This window comes from Strix aluco, chromosome 12 (assembly GCF_031877795.1).
Source record: "Strix aluco isolate bStrAlu1 chromosome 12, bStrAlu1.hap1, whole genome shotgun sequence".
Taxonomy (NCBI): Eukaryota; Metazoa; Chordata; class Aves; order Strigiformes; family Strigidae; genus Strix; species Strix aluco.
In genome coordinates, this window is record NC_133942.1 from 24,315,165 (window position 1) to 24,325,235 (window position 10,071).

Here is a 10,071-nt window from a genome sequence, read left to right on the forward strand (position 1 = left end):
TTATATGGAAATAATATTTGATTTAAAGATATATCCCACAGAAGTCTGTCTTGACAAAACCTAGTTTAAGTATAAACAAGTATTTTCACATTATTTAACCCCTTTTGCAACTTCTTCATGACCAATTCAATGGGCTTCTTGACCCTGAATTGCAATTCATGTACAGATTCTTTATATCAGTAAGTAGATACACAGCACAGACAGAAGGAGTCGTCCCAACAAAACTTTACCAGATTTTTCATTTTTAGAAATCGGTACTTTTCACTAAATAAATTATCATAGAGCAGGGAAACAAAATGTGTTTGTGTGAGAAAGTGGCCAGGTGATTCTTGGGACTCCCCTAAACCTCAAGCAACACATGCTGACAAAGAAAGAAATTGTATTGGTTTCACATTCCTTACATTAACTTCTTATTTTACCAAACTCCTCATTCTGAAACTTTTCAAAATAATATGAGTAGTTCAGTAGTTTGTTCTTACCATTTGCGTGTATAATAAAGAATATCTAAGGACATAGGTGGTTCCAAATTAAGCTAATATTTGTTTTAATTACAATTCAGCAGTAATGAAAGTAATGCCTCCCAGAGCTCTTTTTCCAATAGCCGTGTTTCCCTCATGCTACAGCCTGGCCCAACACCTATAAAACAATACACCATCTCCAAAGTCAGTGAGTGACAGCTGCAACCACACAAGAGTTTGAGGTATCATAACTTGCCTTTATATTCTAGACAGAAAAAACAAAACCAATGACGTGTTTGCAGTGGTAAAAAATACTGAGTTTGACTTTTGATCAAAACATGGGGTACATTTAGGTAGGCTTAAAAACACCTATCATCTCTTTTTGAAATAAAACAAAGTAATTTTAACACTTTCATAGCAGCAGATACTATGCAACAGGTTTTAACCATTATTGTGACCAGCTCTAAATACAGGACACAATGGAATTGTTCACTACAGTTCTGCCCATTTCTGCTTGTACTCTGAACAAGTCTCTGCATAATAAATAGATATGGAAGAGTGTGTGTACACGGAAAAAGAACAGGAGTTCAGTTCTTAGACTGAAATTATGTTGGCTTCTGGTTGTGTAAGCTGTGTATCTTCAATGAGGTTGCAGTAATGCCGGCAGCATTTCCGCATGAATTCAGTCCTTATTCTCCCCAAACTGTCTGCATTATTTAGTTATTTACTTACTTTAAGAAAGGCTTCTCAAAAGAGATTTCACATTCAATAAAATTGTAGGCCTCTTCCATCCTTCCTCAAGTTAAAAATATTCCATCACTAGAACTATTGTACGTAACTCTTAAATACCTTTTGTTCCAAGTGAGATCATAGTCCTTTAGATATAAGACCCTTTTACCCATTAGATGGGTGTTCTTATTAAGTGCTCTAATTTGTTTTATTTATTCCTTTTAAATGCTAATGCTAAAGCCTTGAGTGAATTCAGAAAAAGAAGAATGAAAACATTTTACGGGAATCTTTTACATTTGTGGCCTGACAATGAAAGACAAGGATGCATAGTGTCTTACTGCCAGAGGACATAGCACAGCCTTGCTGAAAACAGACTTGAGTGACTGGATTCTCTAAACTTGAGAGCATTAAGAAAAAAAGATGATTTTGACCTATTTCACAAAACAGTCTATTTGGACTCATAGGGGTAAATTTATAGAAGACGCAGCGGGGTCAGCTAAGGATTTCCCATGGCAGAAATTGAGAAAATTCAGACTTCTGTTGGTGTTTCAAAACAGTAAGTAACAGGCACGAGTACCCTTTTCATACTTCTGTGTTAGTCTCATCTTTTAATAACATCATCACCTTTTCCTGTAGATATTTGGTCATTACTTTAATGTTTCCTGTAATTGCTTAATGCAGTTCTTGAAAACATTTGGATTTTCATAAGTTAAGTTTGTTCACGTTGCCTAAGACTGCAGCAAAAAAGAGAAGCATCACAAAGCAGAGAAACCAGCCTTTAGTTTGTATAGTAATTCCAAAGAGTTACCAAACCTACTGGGAATGTAAAGGAAACAGTATATACAAAAATATGTAGGATAGACAGTAAGACCTTTCCAATGTCAGTGCAGGACTGTATCTTCCAAAATGTTATTAACAACTTTGTGCATCCCAATTTTTTGAATAAAACTTTTTGACTTTTCTTCCTTTCTGTTGGAAATCAAAAATACATTTAGATATGCTAGGCAAAGAATTAATATGGTTTCTGCCAGTTGCACCTCCAGTTAAATGACAAATCTCTTTCCTTGATACTCAGAGCCATCAAACATAATTATCAACTTTGTTTACTTTTCTGTTTTACTCTCCAGTTACAATTCTAATCAGCATTAGGCATGTGTATCTCTATCATTAGCTATTTTCCAGCAGATACAGTGAGCTGTAGAGGTAAAATTACAAAATTTTCTTTTCAATAGCAATGGCCCCTGATCTATTACAAAAAAAACAAACTTCCATCTCTAAGCAACTGATCTCTTAGCAACAAGAAGCACCTGCATAAAAGATGCCACAGAGAGCAATCACCAGAAAACCTATTCAGATCTTTAAAAGGAGCACATCAGTAACAAAGATAGCACTCTTCACCGGTAAAACCAAGTAACAAGAGGACACAGGTAAAATTTTAATTCATATTCTAGCATTTTTCTTCCAACAGTGTGAGTAGGACATTACTGAAATGTTTATTTTGTTTTTGAGTGGGACGTATGCCTTCTGGAGCTGCTTTGATCTGAGTTACTGTAATTAACTTTATGTAAATTATATGTTGTCACTGCTAAAGAGAGGTACTTTTTTTAGTAGAAAATCTGCAGGTCTTAAACCAAATTCTTGGTATTAAAATAACAATAATGTGTTATATATTTTGTAAGTACTCGACAAAGTTTCTTTTTAAAAAAATGGCACAATGTTCTTGCAGAATAGTTATCTGTAGAAAGTGTTCACTTCATTCAACCTTTTAAACTGTTTATATTACACCAAGAAATACTAAAACTTATTAGGCTTTATAGATACAGGCTCCACTGATTAAAAAACCAAAGCTGTTCAATATTTCTGTGGTCTCTGATTTCACTCTATCTACTCTAAAGTGGATTTTGTTCCATTCACTACGTTTCATGCAAAGATGTGTACCATAACAAGGTTAAGGTAGAATACACAGCACGGAATGGACACTGCCAACTCTTGATGATGTACAACAATGTAGAATTAGTTGGAAAGTGAGTGAATTTGGACAAACCAAAATTTCCAAGCATCATTGTCACAGCAGGGAAAAAATGGCTTATGAGAGAGGTTAAAAAAAGGTCATGAGGTAGAACAAGTCTGGAACTGACCCAGAATATTTGTTTATTCTATCATAGCTTGATCTCTCTCAGTTGGTGCTTGCTGTGGAAGAGCGCTATCTTTCTCTAAACTACTGCATCTTAGTTCATAATTATTTCTGATTAATAAAGTAATTTGCAGGAAGAATGGTTTGAGAATAGACATGCATTCTTCCTTAGTCTTGTTTTTTTCAAATACCCAGATAAATTTTCTTCAGCATTAATTTAGATACTTTGATAGAATACTTGGTATTTATAACTGGGGAAAAAAGTAAAAAATTTAATTTACATTTCTTAGAGTGGTCCCTTCTGTGTCAACTAACTTTTTGCAACTAACTTGGTCAAAGTATTTGCTAGCAATAAAAGTACTACAGCAGAGACATAATTATGGCAGAGAGCTGCCTTCCATCTGCCAAATAGAAACAAAACCACCCACACAGCAGCAAACCAATAGTAGCTCCTCACATAGGTCTGCTCTGCCATAGTTATAACAAGGAAGTCTGATAAAAAGCGTGTTAAGAGAGACATTTCAGTTGTCTCTCCACAACTCATTTTCTGGTTAGTTTTGAGTTAATTAGAGCTTATGGTGTTCTAAGGAAACTTTGAGGTAGTCAGACAGTAAAATATATTCTTACCAATACTGCAGGAGTTCACATATCTCCACAGCTCTTTTTGATGGCTTACAAGCACTGACATATCTATTCTGATTCAGGAGATATATGTTTCAGATGAAACCCTTTTACCATCTAACGTGAATAGTACTTTTCACGGACATTATGTTGGTTCCTAAGCAACAATGAGACCTTTTGTGGAAGGTACTAAAACTGGCAAATTATTTTTCCAAATCATACATCAGACTGCAATTAAAACCTCAGAAGGGGACATAGTCCAAATTCTAATTTCAGATCTTTATTCTTCTGAAAGAAAAAATCACCATATAATTACAGATTGTTCAGAAAGCAGAAATCCTATTGTACAGTCATTTGGGAAGCACATAGCATACCTTGTCTCACACATCCATGTTGTATAAATAGCTACAATAGTACGGACACTGGCCAGAAAGGAGAGAGACTATCAAATCTTTAGTTACACAGAGCAGGTTATCACTCCAAGTCTTGCTCAGTACAGGCAATTGTGGTTTTATGACTGGCTAGTTATTTTGAAGGCTTAACACTCTTGTTTCCACTCTGAATAGTGGAAAGCTATTTTTGAGGATGTGAATATTCATCCTCTGAAGATCAGTTTAGACATCTAAACTAACAATTTCTAGAAGGATACATTTGAATCAAGACTTTCAGAATATCAGAACTTTCACTGGCTAGTCCCAAATACAACATCCAAATCAACCTGGTAGTATATTATACATAATTTATTTTGAAAGCTCACTAAGCTCCATGATCAATAGCAACATAAAAAGCTCATTTAGCCATTTCAGCAATAATTTATCATCTTGGTCAGTACTTGGTTATACATCAGCAACATTAGGTCTTTGACATTAAGGATCACTAAAAGGATCCAGTAACTTCTTTGGAATGTTTAAAAGCAGGACTTACAGCTTCATTGTACCAGAAAAATTATTTACATAAATCACAAGAAGATGAGCAGCCTGTAGGATACCTATTCAACAATCATCTTGCAGAAATTAAAGCTCGCTACAGTGGCTTCAAATGGCTCCTCCATGACACCTAAACGTGTGTGTAAATGACTCCCAGTTTGATATGTGACAACTTCTGATTTAACCTAAAATGTATCTCAGTAGATGACCTGGAATGACAGACACAGAGATGGTAAGTTCACAAAATGAAGGTTGCAACCACCATGTAAAGGCACAGAAAAGGGGCACTGCCTTCACTACAGTTATCCAAACAAATAGTAATATTCAGAGTCCTGCACTCACAGAAGATATTTTTAACATCTTTGTTTCCCTGTCAATGGGTTCAAATCTGCATTAACCAGTCATCTGTCACACCCAGACACATGCTAGTACTAGCTGGTGCTCAGAAAACTAATTGACCAAACAGACTCCAAACAACAGAAATATCAGCATTTACAACAGTACTGCAACTCCAACCTTCTCTGCACCTTGCAAACTTACAGTACACTGAGTAGGAGGGGTGATAAGAAACTGAGTTCTGTGGCCACTGAGGCAGATAAGAAAAGCCAATTATTGTCTACAGTTGTGTATGAAACCCTGGTGGCCACCACTAACATACAACCAATATGCGGTAGCATTTTATAAGTGATACTAAAGGCAGCTGACAGAACTTAAAAACTCAGAAAAACATGATTTAGGGATAGATCCTATTCAGCAGTGAAACAAGGTAACGCTGTCATAAGAAGGCTCACTAGAATTAAGAAAACCACAATTCCAAATAACAGCAGAGGCATCAAGTGTAACAATCTTTCTTATTTCACAGTACAGACATATTCTTTCAACACCACAAAATCATGGATATGCTCTGCATTTCTGTCACATTTGCCCTCTGCCACAACATTAGGCTCCCACCTTCTCCTTTACTTGTGAAAAGCCTCTTTAGGTTGCCAGGATGCTCATTATTAAGTTCCCACTTCCAAGCTTCTTCTGAAAGCTGTCACCTCTTCCTTCCCTCTTCCTCCTCCTCTAACTTAAACAACAGAAACATTTATAAATGCCATTTAGATTAGATTTGAAAGCAAGTGGTATAGGATTATTCTAAAAGGCTTTAATAATCATTGAACATTGCTAGAATACATTTCCACAGTAATTAAATATGATAGACCTCTACAACTACACAAATTCTAGCCCACTGACTTGAACTCAAGAAACAGCCGAAAAAGGTAACTACATGCAGTGTATTCATTCCCTAATGTTCACATTTTACCATCATTATCTTTCGAGTGGCAGAGGATTGAATTAAAAATAGGAAACAGAACTAAACAAGCCAGAGTGCTTTCAAAAGCAGAGTAATATAAAACACCTAAAAAGACTGCTCTGCACATTGTAATTGCAAATGAAACCATCTGTAAGATGACAGAGGTCATGTGGAGCAAAGGATCAGATCACTAAAGCACAGATTGAGACCAAGTGAATAATGAATAAGAAAAAAATACTATAATCAAAGACAAAGAATGTTACAACAAGAGTAACACAATATCAATGACCAATAAACTCTGATGGAAATCTCTCAGTGACATCCCCATTGCATCCTGAGAGAATGACAGCATTTGAAGAGACCATGGAATATCTGCGAGCAATTTTCCAGGATGACACTAAACATGCAATAAACATAAACATGCAATCTGATGCTTACAGAATAATTGTACAGCTCAGTTTACAAGGAATGGTAAGCACTCTCAAGTTTTAAAAAGTCTTTCGATGTGTTCTCAACTTTACACCCCAGAGACTTTCAAGGTGTGCAGGGTTTGTATGAATGGTGGGGCTTTTGGTAGCGGGGGAGGAGGCTACAGCGGTGACCCCCAGTGAGAAGTTTCTTGAAGCTGCTCCAAGTCAGACCCACCTCTGGCCAAGGCCGAGCCAATTCGCTGCACCTCTGCGATAATGTATTTAAGAAGGGGAACCTGTGGGGAGGAGTTGGAGTGGTGATGAGGAGTCATGTGAACACCGAGGTCAGTGGAAGGAAGGAGGAGGAAGGGGGGTGAGGTGTGCTGGTGCAGAGCCCCCCTGTATCCCGTGGTGAGACGGCAGGGCCACCCCCCTGCCACCTATGGGGGTCCATGGTGGAGCAGAGATTCACCTGTGGCCTGTGGAGGACCCCACGCCAGAGCAGGTGCCTGCACCCAAAGGAGGCCAGGGCTCCGTGGCAAGAAGCAGCCCCCACTGTTGTAGTTCAGCACTGGGAGTACTGCAACACATGGGGGGGACCCACACCTGGACAGCTAGGGAAACACTGCAACCCGGGAATGACTTGTGTCCGAGCTGATTTGTGGAGGACTGCCTCCTGTGAGAGGGGAACCGTGAGGGAGCAGGGGAAGAATGCGAGGAGCTCCCCCTACCCCAAAGAGAAAGAAGTGGTGGTAGAGATATCGGGAGAAATGCTGAGCCCAGGAAGAAGGGAGGGGTGGGGGAAGGTGTTTTAAAGATGTGGCAATTCTTCTGACTGTCCTAGTCTGTCTGTTAAGTATTGTTGTTGTTAGTGTCTGAATTAAATTTATGGGGTTTTTTTCTTCCCCTAACGAGCCTGTCTTTTGCCCATGACCTTAATGGGAGAGTCATCCCTCTCTGTCCTTATCTTGACTCCCAAGCCTTATGCTTTATTTTCTCCTTGCCAGCCCTGGGGCGGGAAGGGGGGAGTGAGCAGCTGCAGGGTACTCAGTTGCCCTCTGAGCTCAAACCATGACAGAAAGGAACAAGACAATCCTTGTATCAAGGCTTATGTGACATACACGGTGATAATTATCCACTTCAAAATAATTAATTCTTTAAAAGGAATGTAACCATGTAACAAAATGGAAGATTCTTTTTAGTGGTTCTTAAAATAGCTTCCATGCAAATGCAACTAATTTTACAGTAGTTCCACATGTGACTTCTTATTCAACAGCTGGGAAAAGAATTTCTGACTTTGCAATAAAATCCACAATTTGAAGGCAATGTTAAAATAGTTGTATGGAACTCCTTCAGCACAAGCTCTGTTAAAGAGATCTGACATGCAGTTAAGTCAGAGACAATTCTCATCCTATGTTAAGTGCTATAATCCCAATACAGCAAGATAGTTACATGCCTAAAACTAATTAAAACCAACTACTTTATTTGTCAAAAGGTACTGTGTTCCTTTTAGGCTCTATCAACATTGTCAAACACTGTGGTACAATGGGAGCAGATGTGTAAAACAAAACAGTTGGTGATGATCCACTCCCTATGCTATATGCATTTTATGCAAGTTCACGTCAATGTAGATCTAAACTGGTTTTGTCTTTTGAGTTCCCATTAAAAGCTGGTGTGCACGAGACGCAGCTTTGGAGTACATTGCCCGATTTATTTTCATCCAAAAAGACCCCAGTTTGCATGCTCCTAGATTGCTCTGTGATACGTACTGAAGCACGGGAACGGGAACAATCTGAAGGTTTGCTATCAAAGCATACCCTGATACAAACTCAACCACCAGTGCAGACACCATGAGCCACTGTCCTCCTGGAATATTGCACATTCAGGCAGCATCCACAGAACAAATACAAGAAAACCACTATTTACCAAGCTAGACGTTAACCTTGCAGTCGTGAAATGCACAACAAAAGCTATCTACATACTTAAATGTAGAAGGCTGAACCTCCACAGTCCCCATGAAACTGTCAATCTTAATTGAGTGAAAACAGGCAACACATAAAATCAGCTTCTAGAAAAAGAGGAAGGCAACAACATTTTATCTGGAAAAATAAAGATTTACTGGACTTATATAAGCCAATAGATTTACTTTTGTGTGAAATCGGTCTATTTAAAATTTTACTTTTCCAAACTGTTTAGTTAAACCTAGATCAGTTGCTTCAAATGCTGCTAATATTGGTCACTAACTTTTGGGGACTTATAAACAAGTAGCAGATACTTTCCCCATGTCTCTCCTGACAGGTGAACTACCACAGAGGAAAGAATTCCAGCACTCAGGAACAGGTTCTTCAAGAGTTTTCAGGTAGTTTTATGAGCTCGTTCTCAAAATTACCAGAAATTTTTGGCTCCAATTCTATAATATGATACATAATTTGCTCTTTTACTGACAAAGTCATTAAGTACAAAGCTCTGACTGGAATAAAAGGGGTTAACACAGTTGACTTTTTCTTGTTGTGACATTCTTTGATTATATTTTTTTCTTACTCATTTTTCACTTGCTCTGAATCTGTGCTTTAGTGAGCTGATCCTTTGCTTCAGTTGAATTCTTTTTATGGACTTTTTTCCTTACGGTGGACCCTGTCATCATTCATCATATAACTTTTTGCAAGAAAACGTTTAACAGAACCTAGACTTTTCTCACAGTGCTTTACAGTCAAGACAAAGATGAGTAATCAGAAGGGCCCTCTGCTGGCAGATGCTTTCCCAGCTGTTAAAATCCACAATTGTTGTCAGGTTAGGCAGCCTCTGAACACCCATCCATCTTGCCACAAAAGCACTTCCTTATTACAAGTCTCTATCCTCCCACTACTTGATTTTAAAAGCTTTTTTGCCCCATCACTGTCTCCCCTCCACCATATAAGTAACAATCAGAACTAACAAATCCCTCTGAGGGACTGGCTTGGCTGAGTATTTATTAGGAGTGGTTTACCTCATGGACAATTCTTAACAAATACAACGGGTACAAGGCATGATGAGCAGTTCAGTTGAAATATTTTTAAGGTGACCTTCTCATGGTTCAGTTGGCTTTGCAATTAAAAAAAAAATAAGCATTAGAAATGCAAAACCTGAATATCTGCTTGGATCATACTCACTGAACTGAGGCAAGGAACTTCTCAATACAAGAAATGTCAATTGCTTGTTTTAAGAGCTTGAGGAGCCACTTTGACTAAAAATAAGACTGCTTCAGATCAGTTCAAGGGTATAAAAAGGATTCAAATTTAATACAGTGCCTTTAATACCTTTTATCTACATGAGAGCATGATCCAGGATATAAAAATTATAAATCTAACAGCAAGATGCACACTGATGTATTAGATCATAGCAAAAATATTATTTTTTTATTAAAAATTATAAAATTATGAAGTTGGGATAGTCTAAAACCCAATCCATTACAATCTGTATGTTTTGCAAAGATAGAAACCTGCCTCCATTTCTCTGT